Genomic DNA, 20,381 nt, shown 5'->3' with positions numbered 1-20,381 from the left:
TGATTTCTGATTTACCACTGCACTTAATATGTATGAAGTGGTGGATGTTGCGCTGTATTCTTATTCACACTTTTGTTCTTAAACTCATACCTTTTTTATCTTAAACACCTAATAGAGGTAAATATCATGTTTCTGCATTGTATTTAATGCTGACAGATATGCCTGTTTTAAGTAAACCAACACTATTATTATTTGCCAAAGATTTACCCAAGTCACATGGGCTTGCAAAGCATTTGTTAGTTCCTATATTTTTAGCAGTTTCAGGAGTATTTAATTTATGAGTGCTCATTTATCTTCAAAACAATTTTAATAGAATTTTTGTTCCTATTAAAATAACATGTTAGAAACAACAAAAGAAGAATATTAGGCACATATTTCTTTTTTTAACTTTTTATTTTAACTTTGTTTTAACTTTTATTTTAGATTCAGGGGAACATGCGCAGCTTTGTTATATGGGTAAATTTTTGTCACAGGGGTTTGTTGTACAGATTATTTCATCACACAAGTACTAAGCCTAGTATCCAACAGTTTTTTTTTTTTTTTTTTGCTCCTCCCCCTCTTCCCACCCTCCATTAATAGGATTTTGTGAAGAGATTCCAAACCATGTTGTAATTACTTAATTGTTTGTCCTGCCTGATGGACAGGCAAAACAAAATCAATCAGTCCATGGCACTGCAGTAAAGAAAGAGTTTAATTGATGTGAAGCTAGCCAAGCCATGTAGATGAAGTTATGACTCAAATCAATCTCCCTGTGGAGGTTAGAGATTTTCAAGGACAGTTTGGTGGAAGGGGGTCTAGGGAATTAGTGATGCTGATTGGTTGAGAATGCCATCATCATTGAAATATGAAAAATGGTCCTTGTGTACTGTAGTAGTTCATTTTCATGCTGCTGATAAAGACATACCAAAGACTAGGCAATTTACAAAACAAAGAGCTTTAATGGGCTTACAGTTCCACATGACTGGGGAAGCTTCACAATCGTGGTGGAAGGCAAAAGGAAAAGTCATGTCTTACATGAATGGCAGTGGGCAAAGAGAGAGAGAGAGAGCTTGTGCAAGGAAACTCGTATTTTTAAAAACATCAGTTTTGTGAGATTCATTCACTAGCACAAGAACAGCAGAAAAGCATGGGAAAGTCCCACCTCGATGATTCAACTATCTCCCACCAGGTCCCTCCCACAACATGTGGAATTATGGAAGCTATAAGAAGAGTTTTAGATGGGGACATAGAGCCAAACCATATCATTCCTCCCCTCACCCCTCCCAAATCTCATGTCCTCACATTTCAAAACCAAGACTGCCTTCCCAACAGTCCCCCAAAGTCTTAACTCATTTCAGCATTAACTCAAAAGTCCACAGTCTAAAGTCTCAGCTAAGACAAGACAAGTCTCTTCCACCTATGAGCCTGTAAAATCAAAAGCAAGTTAGTTACTTCCTGGATACAATGGGGGTGTAGGCATTTGATAAATACAGACATTCTGAATAGGAGAAATTGGCCAAAACAGAGGGGCTACGTGCATCATGCAAGTCCAAAATCCAGTGAGACAGTCAAATCCTAAAGCTCTAAAATTATCTCCTTTAACTCCATGTCTGACATCCAGATCACACTAGTGTGAGAGATGGGCTCCCACTGCCTTGGGCAGCTCTGCCCCTGTGGCTTTGTAGGGTATAACCTCCCTCCTGACTGCTTTTATGGGCTGGCATTGAGTGTCTGCGGCTTTTCCAGACACACAGTGCAAGCTGTCAGTGTATCAACCATTCTGGGGTCTGGAGGAGAGTGGCCCTCTTCTCATAGCTCCACTAGGTGATGCCCCAGGAGGGACTCTGTGTAGGAACTCTGACCCCACATTTCCCTTCTGCATTGCCCTAGCAGAGGTTATCCATGAGGGACCCCCCTGAAGCAAACTTCTGCCTGGGCATCCAGGAATTTCCATACATCCTCTGAAACCTAGGCAGAGGTCCCCAAATCTCAGTTCCTGACTTTTGTACACCCACAGGCTCAACACTGCATGAAAGATGCCAATGCTTGGGACTTCTACCTTCTGAAGCAACAGCCCAAGCTGTACCTTGGCCACTTTTAGTCATGGCTGGAACAGCTGGAATGCAGGGCACCAAGTGCCTAGACTGCACACAGCAGAGGAACCGTGGGCCTGGCCCACAAAACCATTTTTTCTTCCTAAACCTCTGGGCCTGTGATGGGAGGGGTTGTTGCAAAGGTCTCTAAGATGCCCTGGAGACATTTTCACCATTGCCTTGTTGATTAACATTTAGCTCCTCATTACTTATGCAAAATTCTGCAGCAAGCTTGACTTTCTCTTCTGGAAGGATGTCTGCTTATTATTTACCTATGTCTGCATCTTAACAAAATAAAGGCCCCTCTCATAATCTTAACCTTGTGGACTTTCATTACTTTTACAAAGACCTTTTAGTTTTGGGAGTAGCTATTATCGGCCTTGCTTTAAAGTGAAACTATAAACTAAATTTCTTCCAAAGTTGGCTTGGCCTATCCCCAGGCATGGCAAGGACAGCTTAGAGGTTAGAAGCAAGATAGAGTTAACTATGTCATATTTCTCTTGCCATCATAATTCTGTAAAGATGGGTTCAATGTTGACACAACAAATATGTACACATGTGTACATAAAAATACAGACAGACATAAACAAAGGTCTTATAGGTTTCATAACAAATTTTAGCTATGAGACAGGTAAAATAACATAAAACTCAATAGTTTATAAAGAACAGTTGCATCCAAATTGTGCTTTTGCAAGTTAAGTGAACCTGCTCACATGGCTAAAGCCCTTTACTAATAGTAAAAAAGCCTTCAGTATTTTTTATTTGGTCAATTTTTAAATGATTTAATTTTCTGGTGAGTCATTACCCTGAAATTTATTTCCAAAAGATAGCTACTAAGTTCTAGAGAAGATGCGATAGGAAATCAACATATCAAAGGCAAAGAGAAAATAATGCAAGTTTTTCCAAGAAGGAGTTTAGGGTGTGTCAGTAAGGTCAGACATAGAGGAGGATTTAAAATGGATGCCCAGGTAACATAAAAGTATAGAATTTCATTACAGAATTTTACAAAGAAATACACAGATGGACCTAGAGAAGGTTCAGAAGTCTAACTACATTTGGTTATGGATATGTGAATCCAGCTGGGCATGGGAGGTGGGCTTGAGCTTAGGAGTTTGAGATCAGCATGGGCAATGTGGCAAAACATCATCTCTACAAAAAACAACAAAAGTTAGCCAGGCATAGTGATATGTGCCTGTAGTCTCAGCTACTCTGGAAGCTAAGGTGGGAGGATTGCTTGAGCCCAAGAGGTCGAGGCTGCAGTGAGACATGTTCACAACACTGGACTCCAGCCTGGATGACAGAGCAAGACCTTGTCTAAAAAGAAAAAAAGAAAAAAAAAAATACTTCTTACTCCCCTCAGGTATCCTCTTAGTAATTTTCATTCATTGCCCACCAAATGAAGAAAGCAGGGGCTTGAAGGGAAACATATCAAGGATTCAAGGGAACCAGATGGAAGATTGAAGGTGGTAAAAGGAAGGAGGAGCAGAAGGAAATGAAAGAACAAGTCTTAGAGGAGCCAGTTTGGAAAGATCTTGAGTCTCCAAAAGAGACCAATGAAGTTTTATATTATCCTCAGCAAAAATCATTGCAGCAAATAAAGTATAAATAGAGAGCAGAGTATATAGTTAGCATGGCTTGGAGAAAAGAGAAATTCAGTTGACTGAGATGTTCACATGGGAAAAGCAGGATCCTATAGAGAGAATCAGAGTGGCCAAACAAAACAAAACAAACAAACAACAAAAAAAAAATAGCCTGAATATCAGTTTTGAATTAAGCTGACTTCTGACCACAGAGCTCTTTTTAAAATTATATTGCCTTCATTAACTTAAGTGCAGGATAATTTAAGATCCAATATTCTGATATTTTACAGTATCTGCAGGCATCCTGAGATGGATCGCTGAGGTTTTGGGGTTGATAAAAATAAGTAGGCTTCAAATTGCCTCTAAACGTATATTCCTGTTTTTGTAAAAGTCTCAATTTGTAAAACCCTAACAGTTGCTTTTAACTCTTCAAAGAATTGGGATGCAGATTGAATGATACCAAGAGACTGACCGATCTGTCTAATTGCTTTATCTTTATGCTGTTTTTTTTTTTTAACTAGGAGATTTCCCACTAAAATGTAAATCAAAAGATTTATCTGTTTTAGATTTAGAGCTGTTCATCTTTAAAATATTTTAATAAACTTGCTTCTTACATTCTGAGTATAGGGTTCCATTTTAGCTTAGGAGAGAAGACAAAAAAAAATCCTATCACACTCTGAATATAAACCAAAGTACTTAACCAAAGGTATATCTACAAGTGACTCAAGACCAAAACTAATATGCAAGACAAAATTATTAAGTCTTTTAATGGCTTTAACCAAGGTTTCCTAAGAGAAAGCAAAAAGATCCAGCCCTTTCAAGATCCCAAAAATAGGCAAAAAGAAAGAAAAGCTTCAACAGTTAGTGTACTTAGCCATAAATGAGGCACCACTCACATTTCTGTTCAGCCATATTCTTAGAGCTCTCAACCTTTTCATTGCTAGCCTATACACAAAGTTCCCATAACATGTATCCCCAAAATAGACAGAGTTTTAAAAAAGACATCAGTTGCTAAGATAAACAGGGAAACAAAAGCTGTTCATAGGAGAAAAAAGGATCACTAACAAATGGGTACCCCAAAAATCAAGAGTCAGACCAATTCAAAACAATTAATTTAAACTAATTCTTGTAAATTTATTCAAAAGAATTCTTATAAATGCTTTTCTCTGGAGCTATAGAAATTTCCTGAGGAAATAGAGCTAGATTCAGAGGAAGGAAATTTTAAACCAGGGGCTCAGAGATCCAAAAGATCTTCAGCTTAGAGGAAGGGAATTTATGAATTTTAACTGATTTCTGCTTTTAATTTTGCCAAGAAATTCTCTAAAGTTAGCCGTTACATTTCTTTGTATCCTCTTTTTAATTTGATCTTTCATAAAAAAAAAAACTTCTCAAAAACATCTTTTAAAACATAGCCAATTTATTCCAAAAGTGACTAAAACCAATAATCCTTCTTCATGGAAAGGCATGGAGGTAACTTTTCAGATTTAGAATACCATGGCATTGTCAAAGTGGGTGCACAAGATGCAGCCCTGCCACCAATTTAGAAAGTTTACTCCCAGAGACAGAAAAAGAAAGCAAAGAAACTTTTCATTACCACAAACAGTTAAGGATTGTATCTGTGAATACAGTGATTCCAGACTCCTATGGACACATGGGGTGCCACATGGAGTGCCTCCAGTCAGAAATCTGATCATCTGTGACACTGGCTGGGCAGGCATTATTGGGATTGGGCTTTCTTAGCACTCTCCAGGCAACAAAAGTTATGATGACAAAAGCCTTTATGGACTGGGGCCTCTTAAGATAAACTCCCCTGAGAGATGGAACAGCCTGACAAAGAGAATGTTGCTTGGAACTTTGCATCTTGGGTTATGACCCTTTTTGACTAGCTGACTGATGCAACCTGACAATTGCACCCCTCTGGGTGGCAGAAACAAGAAAGAGACGTCCTTCCTCACTGGGTCACAAAGCCAAGCTCCCAAGACACAAAACAATATAAAAGGAGAATCTCTCATGCAGTTTTTGTGTCGGGCACCCACAGGAAATTTTGTCTAAGGAGAAGCTGGTCTGATGAGAACTGTGAACTCAGCAGTTCAAGGCTGGCTTGAACAGCAGGTTTACAGGATCTATGCCTGTGTGCTATAGCTTTTCTCTTTATAACAAAATGACACAAAAGATGAAGACAAAGAAAAACAAAGACCATCTATGGAGGGAAGGGATCATAAAACAAAAATACTCACACTAAAAATAAAAACACCAAAGTCGCTATACAAAAACTCATTTACATACACTTTTTTTCCTGCTAATCTACATTTGGAAAGGAAAAAGACTCCCGCCACTTGCTCAACTAGACTCCACAGGCAGAAAGCCAGGAGACTGACTTGACAATAATTCTTACCTTTTGCCAGCTTCCCCAGGTCTCAGGGTCTCACAGCCTTCAGAGTGAGCAGAGAGATTTGTTCTCCTGGCTTCTCACCGAAACTGCAGAGGGGAGGGAAACTCTTCTTCCACTTTCTGAAGTTTTGGTAATTTGAGTCTCTGGAACAAACTGACAGCAGACAGATTAATAGCAGAAAAGACTTACAAATTTATTATGTGCACATATGCATGGGATCCACACAAAATATGAGACTCAAAGAAAGGCCAGATGGTTGAAGCTTAAATAGCATTTTGAGCTGCAGAAAGAAATAGGGGCTTGGGGCTTCTCAAGGGGAGTTGGCAACATAAGCTATGGGAGGGTTAGGGGAGGAAATGCATGATGAACAAAAGTTGCCTTGTAACGTAAATATAATTTCTGAGGTAGCAGTTGTCAGAAGAATAGATGATGTGGACCTTTAGTATCCTTTCCTATGAGTTAATCTTTCCAGTCTGATGAGACAATAGGGATGGGGGCTCATGACAATTGCATTCCTTCTAGAGGAACTTCCCTTAGTCACATAAGGGAACTTCAAAAAAAGTCCTTTCCTGCATTTGCTGCTCTTGGTTTGAAATGCAAAGTGGCATATTTTGGGCTATCATTTCCTGAGCTCCAACACCTGAAAGTAAATATGTAAAATAAATCAAAATGCATATTTTAAAGCAAATTGATGCAATGTGAGAAAAGAGAATCAATTGTATTTCAGATTTTTTCTTTAAGTGGCTTAGAAGCCTTAACATTGGACACAAGGAAAAGAAATTATGATCCTATGTTGTCATGTAGCAAACAATATATCACTAATCTTAATCATGTGACCTCTGTTTAGTGCCTTTTGGCTTTGTGCTTTCCCTTTGGGTTTTTTTTTTATTTTTAAACAAAGCCTTTAATACTAATTGTAATGACAAAACAGAATGTAAAGTATTGTGGCATGAAAAATGTATTGTGTTAAAGCTGAATTTTCTGAAATGAGACCCTAGGATAAAGATTTCAGTGCAGGTCTTTTACTCGAGCTAATTCCAGGAAAAGCCAAGAGAGGAATGAGGAAAGGAGACAGGGAAGGGAAGAAAGATGATAAAAGGATTATTATTAAGCACATGATCTCTGTGGACATCTGAGCCTCATTCAGACAGGAAAACTGAGATTAATCCAGCCTCAGAGTTGCTTTCCATGGAGGGGTAAGGATACTGGGGTATGTATCTTCCAAATCTCACCTGCTACTTGCTGAAGCTTAACACTTATGGCCTGCTCTGTGGGAGGTTGGAGAGGAGGCCCTCACGTAGAGTCAGAGGTGTTTTCAGATGCAAGAGACAATGTATGGGAACAATAATGCTAAGGGAATATTAGACGAGTGCCAACAGTTTCTGCTAATGTCCACATCTTGCATTGTTCAGATCTACTCACATGCCAAGGTTATATTACTAAGAGCTATCACTTCATCTTTAGGCTAGTGGACAGTCAAAATTTCTAGGGGAAAAAAAAGAAAAATTACTTATAAGTTAGGAAACTTCATGGGACAAGCTACTATTTTAGGTATTTATTCTCTGTTTTTGGCACTCATTCTAGATTTTTCTCACCCTTGAACATTATTCTGTTATTCTAGATTGCATGTTTGGTGGGTATCCCAGACCTTTATCATGAGGTATCTGAGCCCCTGGTCACTGTGCCCTTGTGAAACCTTGTTTACTGCAATTCTCATTTATGATTATCATTGCAAATGAAAGCAGCAAGAGGCAACCTACTAAATCTTCTGAGTCCTGAAATACTTTTCACTGCCCAAATATGTTACAGCATCATGGTGTCTATGTAACAATCAGGTCAACTACTCCTGGCAGTCTAGTCATTCCTTTATTTGTCTGTTGGTCTGCTGGCATAAGAAACCTAAAATCATCAGGTAGCAGCTTCAGCTTGTATTTAATTGAACATTCACTATGCCCCCACTTGTACCCCCATCCCTCCCCTTACCTCATAAAGGAACCAAAAATTTTAGTCTTATAGGAATAAATTGTAAGAACAAGAATAAAGAGGAGTAATGTTGAGTTGGAGACATTCTATTGTACTTTCACCACTTGTTTCATAGACTCACGTACTTTAGCTATTTACATCACAGTAGCATAAAATGACCATTGATTTAAAGTATATACTGCATTTTGAAGAACAATGCTTAATACTGAAGGTCCTTTCCAGATGACACCTTATGTGTACTTTGAGAGGCTTTTCCAACACTATAAGGCTAACAGTTTCTGACCTTTGGAACTCATGATCACATGCCCCTTGTTATACTGCCTTAATCCAAAAGTGGGTCCTTAGTCCTAGGTGATATTGTCCGGTTTTTGAGCCCAAGCTAAGCCATCATATCCCCTGTGACCTGCACATACACTTCCAGATGGCCGGTTCCTGCCTTAACTGATGACATTATCTTGTGAAATTCCTTCTGGCTCATCCTGGCTCAAAAGTTCCCCCACTGAGCATCTTGTGACCCCCACCCCTACCTGCCATAGAACAACCCCCTTTGACTGTAATTTTCCTTTACCTACCCAAATCCTATAAAATGGCCCCACCCCTATCTCCCTTCACTGACTCTCTTTTCAGACTCAGCCCGCCTGCACCCAGGTAAAATGAACAGCCTTGTTGCTCATGTAAAGCTTGTTTGGTGGTCTCTTCACAGGGATGGGAGAGAAATTTGGTGCTGTGACTCAGATTGGGGGACATACCTTGGGAGATCAATCCCCTGTCCTCCTGCTGTTTGTTACATGAGAAAGATCCACCTATGACCTCTGGTCCTCAGACCAACCAGCCCAAGGAACATCTCACCAATTTTAAATCAGGTAAGCAGCCTCTTTTTACTCTCTTCTCCAACCTCCCTCACTATCCCTCAACCTCTTTCTCCTTTCAATCTTGGCGCCACACTTCAATCTCTCCCTTCTCTTACTTTCAATTCCTTTCATTTTCTGGTAGAGACAAAGGAGACACATTTTATCCATGGACCCAAAACTCCGGCGCCGGTCACGGACTCGGGAAGGCAGCCTTCCCTTGGTGTTTAATCACTGCAGGGACACTTCTCTGATTATTCACCCATTTTCCATTGGTGTCTGATCTCCATGGGGATGCCTGCCTTGATCATTCACCCACGTTCCCTTGGTGGCAAGTCAATTGCGGGGATGCCTGCTTTGGCTGATCACCCATGTTGCCGCCCAGGGCTGCTCCCCACCCCCTTCTCCCTGTCTCTACCCTTCTCTTTAAACTTGCCTCCTTCACTATGGGCAACCTTCCACCCTCCACTCCTCCTTCTTCTCCCTTAGCCTGTGTTCTTAAGAACTTAAAACCTCTTCAAGTCACACCTGACCTAAAGCCTAAATGCCTTATTTTCTTCTACAATGCTGCTTGACCCCAGTACAAACTTGACAGTGGTTCCAAATAGCCAGAAAACGGCACTTTCAATTTTTCCATCCTGCAAGATCTAAATAATTCTTGTTGTAAAATGGGCAAATGGTCTGACATCCAGGCATTCTTTTACACATTGTTCCCTCCCTAGTCTCTGTTCCCAATGTGAATCATCCCAAATCCTCCTTCTTTCCCTCTCGCCTGTCCCCTCAGTCCCAACCCCAAGCATCGCTGAGTCTTTCTAATCTTCCTTTTCTACAGACCCATCTGACCTCTCCCCTCCTACCCAGGCTGCTCCTCACCAGGCTGAGCTAGGTCCCAATTCTTCCTCAGGCTCTGCTCCTCCACTCAATAATCTTTTTATCACCTCCCCTCCTCACACCTGATCTGGCTTACAGTTTCATTCCGCGACTAGCCCTCCCCCACCTGCCCAGCAATTTCCTCTTAAAAAGGTGGCTGGAGCTAAAGGCATAGTCGAGGTTAATGCTCCTTTTTCTTTATCCGACCTCTCCCAAATCAGTTAGCATTTAGGCTCTTTTTCATCAAATATGAAAAATCCAGCCCAGTTCATGGCTCATTTGGCAGCAACCCTGAGATGCTTTACAGCCCTAGACCCTAAAAGGTCAAAAGGCTGTCTTATTCTCAATATACATTTTATTACCCAATCCGCTCCTGCCTTTAAATAAAGCTCCAAAAATTAAATTCCAGCCCTCAAACCCCACAACAGGACTTAATTAACCTTGCTTTCAAGATGTACAATAATAGAAAAAAGTTGCAATTCCTCGCTTCCACTCTGAGACAAACCCCAGTCACATCTCCAGCACACAAGAACTTCCAAACACCTGAACCACAGTGGCCAGGCGTTCCTCCAGAACCTCCTCCCACAAGAGCTTGCTACAAGTGCCGGAAATCTGGCCACTGGGCCAAGGAATGCCTACAGTCTGGGATTCCTCCTAAGCTGCGTCCCATCTCTGCAGGACCCCACTGAAAATCGGACTGTTCAACTCACCTGGCAGCCACTCCCAGAGCCCTGGAACTCTGGCCCAAGGCTCTCTGACTCCTTCCCAGATCTTCTCGGCTTAGCGGCTGAAGGCTGACCCTGCCTGATTGCCTCAGAAGCCCCCTAAACCATCAGGGATGCCGAGCTTCAGGTAACTCTCACAGTGGAAGGTAAGTCTGTCCCCTTCTTAATATGGAGGCTACCCAGTCCACACGTTACCTTCTTCTCAAGGGCCTGTTTCCCTTGCCTCCATAACTGTTGTGGTTATTGACAGCCAGGCTTCTAAACCTCTTAAAACTCCCCAACTCTGGTGCCAACTGAGACAATACTCATTTAAGCACTCCTTTTTAGTTATCCCCACCTGCCCAGTTCCCTTATTAGGCCGAGACACTTTAACTAAATTATCTGCTTCCCTGACTATTCCTGGGCTACAGCCACACCTCATTGCTGCCTTTTCCCCCAGTTCAAACACTCCTTCACATCCTCCCCTTGTATCTCCCCACCTTAGCCCACAAGTTTCGGATACCTCTAATCCCTCCTTGGCGACTGATCATGCACCCCTTACCATCTCATTAAAACCTAATCACCCTTACCCCACTCAATGCCAATATCCCATCCCACAGCATGCTTTAAAAGGATTAAGGTCTGTTGTCATTCGCCTGCTACAGTATGGCCTTTTAAAGCCTATAAACTCTCCTTACAATTCCCCCATTTTACCTGTCCTAAAACCAGACAAGACTTACAGGTTAGTTCAGGATCTGCGCCTTATCAACCAATTTGTTTTGCCTATCCACCCCATGGTGCCAAACCCATATACTCTCCTATCCTCAATACCTCCCTCCACAATCCATTATTCTGTTCTGGATCTCAAACATGCTTTCTTTACTATTCCTTTGCATCCTTCATCCCAGCCTCTCTTTGCTTTCACTTGGACTGACCCTGACACTCATCAGGCTCAGCAAATTACCTGGGCTATACTACCGCAAAGCTTCACTGACAGCCCCCATTACTTCAGTCAAGCCCAAATTTCTTCCTCATCTGTTACCTATCTTGGCATAATTCTCATAAAAACACATGTGCTCTCCCTGCCGATCATGTCCGACTGATGTCTCAAACTCCAGCACCTTCTACAAAATAACAACTCTTTTCCTTCCTAGGAATGGTTTGATACTTTCGACTTTAGATACCTGGTTTTGCCATCCTAACAAAACCATTATATAACTCACAAAAGGAAACCTAGCTGACCCCATAGACCCTAAATCCTTTCCCCCACTCCTCTATCTGTTCCTTGAAGACAGCTTTAGAAACTGCCCCCACCCTAGCTCTCCCTGACTGATCCCAACCCTTTTCGTTATCCACAGCTGAAGTGCAAGGCTGTGTAGTCAGAATTCTTACACAAGAACTGGGACCGCGCCCTGTAGCCTTTTTATCCAAAACTTGACCTTACTGTTTTGCCTAGCCCTCAAGTCTGCGTGCAGCAGCCGCCACTGCCCTAATAATTTTAGAGGCCCTTAAAATCACAAACTAAACTCACTTTCTACAATTCTCATAACTTCCAAAATCTATTTTCTTCCTCACACCTGACACAGATAGTTTCTGCTCCCTGGCTCCTTCAGCTGTACTCACTCTTTGTTAAATCTCCCACAATTACCATTGTTCCTGGCCCAGACTTCAATCTGGCCTCCCACATTATTCCTGATACCACACCTGACCCCCATGGCTGTATCTCTCTGATCCACCTGACATTCACCCCATTTCCCTATATTTCCTTCTTTCCTGTTCCTCACCTTGATCACGCTCAGTTTATTGATGGCAGTTCCACCAGGCCTAATCACCACACACCAGCAAAGGCAGGCTATGCTATAGTACAAGCCACTAGCCCGCCTCTTAGAACCTCTCATTTCCTTTCCATCGTGGAAATCTATCCTCAAATAAATAACTTCTCAGTGTTCCATCTGCTATTCTACTACTTCTCAGGGATTATTCAGGCCCCCTCCCTTCCCTACACATCAAGCTCAGGTATTTGCCCCCGCCCAGGACTGGCAAATTAGCTTTACTCAACATGCCCTGAGTCAGATAACTAAAATACCTCTTGGTCTAGGTAGACACTTTCACTGGATAGGTAGAGGCCTTTCCCACAGGGTCTAAGAAGTCCACCACGGTCATTTCTTCCCTTCTGTCAGACATAATTCCTCGGTTTGGCCTTCCCACCTCTATACAGTCTGATAGCAGACTGGCCTTTATTAGTCAAATCAGCCAAGCATTTTTTTCAGGCTCTTGGTATTCAGTGAAACCTTTATATCCCTTACAGTACTGTCTTCAGGAAAGGTAGAATGGACTTGTGGTCTTTTAAAAACATACCTCACCAAGTTCATCCACCAACTTAAAAAGGACTAGACAATACTTTTACCACTTTCCCTTCTCAGAATTCAGGCCTGTCCTCAGAATGCTACAAGGTACAGCCCATTTAAGCTCCAGTATAGATGCTCCTTTTTATTAGGCCCCAGTCTCATTCCAGACACCAGACCAACTTGGACTGTGCCCCAAAACACTTGTCATCCCTAGTATATTCTGTCTAGTCATACTCCTATTCACCATTCTCAACTACTCATACATGCCCTGCTCTTGTTTACACTGCCAGTTTACACTATTTCTCCAAGCCACCACAGTTGATATCTCCTGGTGCTATCCCCAAACTGCCACTCTTAACTCTTGAAGCAAATAAATAATCTCTGCTGGCAGGGCTATGCTGAATCTCCTTAGGCACTCTCTAATTAAATGTCCTAGGTCCTCCCAGTTCTTAGACCTTTATACCTGTTTTTCTCCTTCTCTTATTCCATTTAGTTTTTCAATTCATACAAAACCGTATCCAGGCCATCACCAATAATTCTAAATGACAAATGTTCCTTCTCACAACCCCACAATATCACCCCTTACCACAAAATCTTCCCTCAGCTTAATCTCTCCCACTCTAGGTTCCCACGCCACCCCTAATCCCGCTTGAAGCAGCCCTGAGAAACATTGCCCATTATCTCTCCATACCACCCCCCAAAAATTTTCACCGTCCCAACATTTTACCACTATTTCATTTTATTTTTCTTATTAATATAAGAAGACAGGAACATCAGGCCTCTGAGCCCAAGCTAAGCCATCATATCCCCTGTGACCTGCACATACACATCCAGATGGCCAGTTCCTGCCTTAACTGATGACATTCCACCACAAAAGAAGTGTAAATGCATGAAATTCATATAGAAACTCATATAATATCTTTCATGCGCGTCCGTGTGAAGAGACCACCAAACAGGCTTTGTGTGAGCAACAAGGCTGTTTATTTCACCTGGGTGCAGGCGGGCTGAGTCCAAAAAGAGAGTCAACGAAGGGAGATAGGGGTGGGGCCATTTTATAGGATTTGGGTAGGTAAAGGAAAATTACAGTCAAAGGGGGTTTGTTCTCTGGCAGGCAGGAGTGGGGGTCGCAAAGTGCTCAGTGGGGGTGCTTTTTGAGCCAGGATGAGCCAGGAAAAGGACTTTCACAAGGTAATGTCATCACTTAAGGCAAGGGCCAGCCATTTACACTTCTTTTGTGGTGGAATGTCATCAGTTAAGGTGGGGCAGGGCATATTCACTTCTTTTGTGATTCTTCAGTTACTTCAGGCCATCTGGGCCTATACGTGCAAGTCACAGGGGATGCGATGGCTTGTCATGGGCTCAGAGGCCTGACATTCCTGCCTTCTTATATTAATAAGAAAAATAAAACAAAATAGTGTTGAAGTGTTGGGGCGGCAAAAATTTTTGGGGGATGGTATGGAGAGAGAATGGGCGATGTTTCTCAGGGCTGCTTCAAGGGGGATTGGGGCAGTGTGGGAACGTAGAGTGGGAGAGATTAAGCTGAAGGGGAGGTCTTGTGGTAAGGGGTGATATTGTGGGGATGTTAGAAGAAACATTTGTCGTAGAGAATGATTGGTGATGGCCTGGATACGGTTTTGGATGAACTGAAAAACTACATGGAATAAGAGAAGGAGAAAAACAGGTATAAAAGGTAGATATCAGCTGTGATGGCTTGGAGAAACAGTGTAAACCGGCAGTGTAAACAAGAGCAGGGCATGTATGAGTAGTTGAGAACGGTAAATAGGAGTATGACTAGACAAAAGATAGTAGGGATGACAAGATTTTTTGGGGCACAGTCTAAGTTGGTCTGGTGTCGAATGAGACTGGGGCCTAATAAAAAGGAGCGTCTATACTGGAGCTTAAATGGGCTGTACCTTGTAGCATTCTGAGGACAGGTCTGAATTCTGAGAAGCGAAAGTGGTAAAAGTATTGTCCAGTCCTGTTTAAGTTGGTGGCTGAGCTTGGTGAGGTGCGTTTTTAAAAGACCACGAGTCCATTCTACCTTTCCTGAAGATGGAGGACCGTAAGGGATATAAAGGTTTCACTGAATACTAAGAGCCTGAAAAATGGCTTGGCTGATTTGACTAATAAAGGCTCGTCTGTTATCAGACTGTATTGAGGTGGGAAGACTAAACTGAGGAATTATATCTGACAGAATGGAAGAAATGACTGCGGTGGCCTTCTCAGACCCTGTAGGAAAGGCCTCTACCTATCCAGTGAAAGTATCTACCTAGACTAAGAGGTATTTTAGTTATCTGACTCAGGGCATGTTGAGTAAAGCTAATTTGCCAGTCCTGGGTGGGGCAAATCCTCAAGCTTGATGTGTAGGGAAGGGAGGGGGCCTGGATAATCCCTGAGGAGTAGTAGAATAGCAGATGGAACACTGAGAAGTTATTTACTTGAGGACAGATTTCCACGATGGAAAGGAAATGAGAGGTTCTAAGAGGCGGGCTAGTGGCTTATGCTATAGTATAATCTGCCTTTGCTGGTGTGTGGAGATTAGGCCTGGTGGAACTGCCATCAATAAATCAAGCATGATCAGGTTGAGGAACAGGAAAGAAGGAAATATAGGGAAATGGGGTGAATATCAGGTGGATCAGAGAGATACAGCCATGGGTGTGAGGTGTGGCATCAGGAATAACGTGGGAGGCCAGATTGAAGTGCGGGCCAGGAACAATGGTAATTGTGGGACTTAAAGAGTGAGTACAGCTGAAGGAGCCGGGGTGCAGAAAGTATATGCGTCAGGTATGAGGAAGAAAATAGATTTTGGAAGTTATGAGAACTGTAGAGAGTGAGTTGAGCATAGTGTGTGATTTTGAGGGCCTCTAAAAGTATTAAAGCAGTGGCAGCTGCTGCAGGCAGACATGAGGACTAGGCTAAAACAATAAGGTCAAGTTGTTTGGACAGAAAGGCTACAGGGTGTGGTCCTGGCTCTTGTGTAAGAATTCTGACCGCGCTAACCATGCCTAGGAAGGAAAGGAGTTGTTGTTTTGTAGAAGGTGCTGGGGTTTGAGAGATCAGTCGGACACGATTGGCAGGGAGAGCACGTGTGTTTTTATGAGAATTATGCCAAGATAGGTAACAGATGAGGAAGAAATTTGGGCTTGATTGAAGTAATGGGGGCTGTCTGTGAAGCTTTGCAGCAGTACAGCTTAGGTAATTTGCTGAGCTTGATGGGTGTCAGTGTCAGTCCAAGTGAAAGCGAAGAGAGGCTGGGATTAAGGGTGCAAAGGAATAGTAAAGAAAGCATGTTTCAGATCTAGAACAGAATAATGGGTTGTAGAGGCAGGTATTGAGGATAGGAGAGTATATGGGTTTGGCACCATGGGGTGGATAGGCAAAACAATTTGGTTGATAAGGCGCAGATCCTGAACTAACTTGTAAGGCTTGTCTGGTTTTAGGACAGGTAAAATGGGGGAATTGTAAGGAGAGTTTATAGGCTTTAAAAGGCCATGCTGTAGCAGGCAAGTGATAACAGGCTTTAATCTTTTTAAAGCGTGCTGCGGGATGGGATATTGGCATTGAGTGGGGTAAGCGTGATTAGGTTTTAATGAGATGGTAAGGGGTGCATGATCGGTCGCCAAGGAAGGAGTAGAGGTATCTTATACTTGTGGGTTAAGGTTGGGGGATACAAGAGGAGGACGCAAAGGAGGCTTTGGATTGTGAAGAAGGGCGGCAATGAGATATAGCTGTGGTCCAGGAATAGTCAGGGAAGCAGATAATTTAGTTAAAGTGTCTCGGCCTAATAAGGGAACTGGGCAGGTGGGGATAACTAAAAAGGAGTGCTTAAATGAGTATTGTCTAAGTTGGCACCAGAGTTGGGGAGTTTTAAGAGGTTTAGAAGCCTGGCTGTCAATACCCACAACAGTTATGGAGGCAAGGGAAGCAGGCCCTTGAAAAGAAGGTAATGTGGAGTGGGTAGCCTCCACATTGATTAAGAAGGGGACGGACTTACCTTCCACTGTGAGAGTTACCCAAAGTTCGGCATCTGAGATGGTCTAGGGGGCTTCCGAGGCGATCGGGCAGTGTCAGTCTTTAGCCGCTAAGCCGAGAAGATCTGGGAAGGAGTCAGTCAGAGAGCCTTGGGCCAGAGTTCCAGGGGATCTGGGAGTGGCTGCCAGGTGAGTTGAACAGTCCGATTTTCAGTGGGGTCCCACAAAGATGGGAAGTGGCTTAGGAGGAACCCTGGGCTGCGGGAACTCCTTGGCCCAGTGGCCAGATTTCCAGCACATGTAGCAAGCTCCTGTGGGAGGAGGTTCTGGAGGAACGCCTGGCCGCTGCAGTTCAGGCGTTTGGAAGTTCTTGTGTGCTGGAGATGTGGCTGGGGTTTGTCTCACAGTGGAAGCAAGGAATTGCAACTTTTTTCTATTATTGTACACCTTGAAGGCGAGGTTAATTAAGTCCTGTTGTGGGGTTTGAGGGCTGGAATTTAATTTTTGGAGTTTTATTTAATGTCGGGAGCAGATTGGGTAATAAAATGTATTTTGAGAATAAGACGGCCTTTTGACCTGTTAGCGTCTAGGGCTGTAAAGTGTCTCAGGGTTGCTGCCAAACAAGTCATGAACTGGGCTGGATTTTTATATTTGATGAAAAAGAGCCTAAACGCTATCTGATTTGGGATAAAGAAAAAGGAGTATTAACCTTGACTATGCCTTTAGCTCCAGCCACCTTTTTAAGAGTAAATTGCTGGGCAGGAGGGGGAGGGCTAGTCACGGAACAAAACTGTAAGCCGGACCAGGTGTGAGGAGGGAAGGTGATAAAAAGATTATAGGGTGGAGGAGCAGAGGCTGAGGAAGAATTGGGACCTAGCTCAGCCTGGTGAGGAGCAGCCTGGGGAGCAAGGGAGAGGTCAGATGGGTCTGTAGAAAAGGAAGATTAGAAAGACTCAGCGATGCTTGGGGTTGGTACTGAGGGGACAGGTGGGAGGGAAAGAAGGAAGATTTGGGACGAGTTGCACTGGGCACAGAGACTAGGAAGGGACTGATGTGTAAAAGAATGCCTGGACGTCAGGCACCTCAGACCGTTTGCCTATTTTACAACAAGAATTATTTAGATCTTGCAGGATGGAAAAATTCAAAGTGCCATTTTCTGGCTATTTGAAACTACTGTCGAGTTTGTATTGGGGTCAAGCAGCATTGCAGAAGAAAATAAGGCATTTAGGTTTTAGGTCAGGTGTGAGTTGAAGAGGTTTTAAGTTTTTGAGAACACAGGCCAAGGGAGTAGAAGGAGGAATGGAGGGTGGAAAGTTGCCTATAGTGAAGGAACCAAGCCTAGAGAAAAGAGAGAGTAGAGAAATAGAGGGAAGGGGTTTGGGGGTTCTTACCTTCCAGAAAAGTGGGAAAAGGGGTTGGGGCACAGAGATAAGAGGTCAGGGCATGGAAATAAGGGATGGGGCACAGAAATAAAGGGTAGGGGCATGGAAATAAGGGGTCAGGGCACGGAAATAAGGGATTGGGGCACAGAGATATAAGCGGTTGGGGCGTGGAAATAAGGGATTGGGGCACAGAGATACAAGGTTGGGGTACTTGCCCCTCCTCTAGAAAAGCAGGACTTGCTGCTAAGAGTGAAGGAGAAGGGGTTGAGGGGTACTTGCCCCTCTCCCAGAAAAGCAGAGAAGGGGTAGAGACAAGGAGAGAAGGGGTTGGGGTACTTGCCCTGTCCCCAGAAAAGCAGAGAAGGGGTAGAGACAAGGAGAAAAGGGGTTGAGGTACTTGCCCCTTCCCCAGAAAAGTGGGACTTGCCGCTAAGGGTGAAGGACCAAGGCAGGCGTCCCTGTGTGGTCTGACACCCTTGAAACGTGGGTGTATAATCAGAGAGGTGTCCCTGCAATGATTAAACCCCAAGGGAAGGCTGCCTTCCCAGTCCGTGACTGGCGCCGGAGTTTTGGGTCCACGGATAAAACGTGTCCTTTGTCTCTCCCAGAAAATGAAAGGATTTGAAATTAAGGGATAGATTGAAGAGTGGAAAGGAGAAAGTGGTTGAGGGACAGTGAGAGAGGTTGGAGAAGAAGAGGCCGCTCACCTGATTTAAAATTGGTGAGATGTTCCTTGGGCTGGTGGGTCTGAGGACCTGAGGTCGTAGGTGGATCGTTCTCACGGAGCAAAGAACAGGAGGACAGGGGATTGATCTCCCAAGGGAGGTCCCCCGATCTGAGTCACAGCACCAAATTTCATGCACGTCCGTGTAAAGAGACCACCAAACAGGCTTTGTGTGAGCAACATGGCTGTTCATTTCACCTGGGTGCAGGCGGGCTGAGTCCAAAAAGAGAGTCAGTGAAGGGAGATAGGGGTGGGGCTGTTTTATAGGATTTGGGTAGGTAAAGGAAAATTACAGTCAAAGGGGGTTTGTTCTCTGGCAGGCAGGAGTAGGGGTCGCAAAGTGCTCAGTGGGGGTGCTTTTTGAGCCAGGATGAGCCAGGAAAAGGACTTTCACAAGGTAATGTCATCACTTAAGGCAAGGACAAGCCATTTACACTTCTTTTGTGGTGGAATGTCATCAGTTAAGGTGGGGCAGGGCATATTCACTTCTTTTGTGATTCTTCAGTTACTTCAGGCCAGCTGGGCCTATACGTGCAAGTCACAGGGGATGCGATGGCTTGGCTTGGGCTCAAAGGCCTGACAATGAGGATCCTTTAATAATAAATCAGATACTCTTTTGAACTTTCAGACAATGCTATTAGCTGAGGCACTATAGGCAGGGGAGGCATATCAATATCCGTAAGGAAGAACTGTTGTCAATATAATTAGCCACCAAGTGACTGGTTGGATTCCTCAAAAGATGATACCATATTGGCAGTTTAGTGATACCTCTGTAGCTGTGTGATACCTCTGCAGTCTGACATTCAGCAGCAGATAATCCTTGGCAAAAGGGAACTCATGCTATTGGTCTTTTAGACAGCCCAAATCCCTGCCAACATGACTTCTCTATTCATGGGCCACTCGTGTAAGTACTAGGTTAGAAGAACAGAGGCTGGCTAGTGTATATGAAATTAGTAACTCAGTCCATCTCATTTTAGTAGCTTCTTTGAAACTTACACATCTAGTGAAAACTGTCCCAAAGCAAAAAAAAAAAAATCAACAAGCCTTTAAATCACTCCCATATGTGTCCATTTGCATGCCTCTTACCTATATCTTCTTGTTTTCAATCAACACCTGCATTTTCCAGATTCCTGAACAAGCTGTCAAGCTACTCTGTTCTTCCCAGTATTTTGAGTATCTCAAACCACTTCTTTCTTAACATAAAATTACTGTCAAATATACTGAGTAAGCCTCTGCCCAGTAGAAAACTTTTCATTCACTGCCAACTTTTAGTGCCACCCCAAGTGATAGCAGTGTGACAGAAGTACTTTCTTTGGTTGAACAAACATTTAAACATTCTGTCCATGATCCAGGCCTAGGTGTTTTGCAATTCCATCAGCTATTCCCAAGGAATCCTCAAAGACAATGTGTCTGTGAGCTTAGGAAGAGTTCATTGGTACAAACAACAAACAAGAGTCTCTGGTGAAGGAACCAATGTGAGGTTTATACATCTAGAAACTTTATCCAA

The 20,381-nt window shown here is 43.2% G+C and overlaps 1 long non-coding RNA gene across 1 annotated transcript; it reads right to left on the bottom strand.

Annotated features, from left to right (window-relative positions):
* Nucleotides 1–421: 421 nt before the first annotated feature.
* LOC129136659 (uncharacterized) lies at nt 422–19,097 on the bottom strand. The gene is made up of 3 exons (XR_008538512.2): nt 18,858–19,097; nt 6,048–6,197; nt 422–3,386 (listed from the first exon to the last, which is right to left on the bottom strand). It is a non-coding gene; the product is annotated as an uncharacterized LOC129136659 (long non-coding RNA).
* Between the last annotated feature and the right edge of the window lie 1,284 nt (nt 19,098–20,381).

The sequence above is a fragment of the Pan troglodytes genome, chromosome 10, assembly GCF_028858775.2.
Source record: "Pan troglodytes isolate AG18354 chromosome 10, NHGRI_mPanTro3-v2.0_pri, whole genome shotgun sequence".
Classification (NCBI taxonomy): domain Eukaryota; kingdom Metazoa; phylum Chordata; class Mammalia; order Primates; family Hominidae; genus Pan; species Pan troglodytes.
This window is presented reverse-complemented; position numbering and strand designations above follow the sequence as displayed.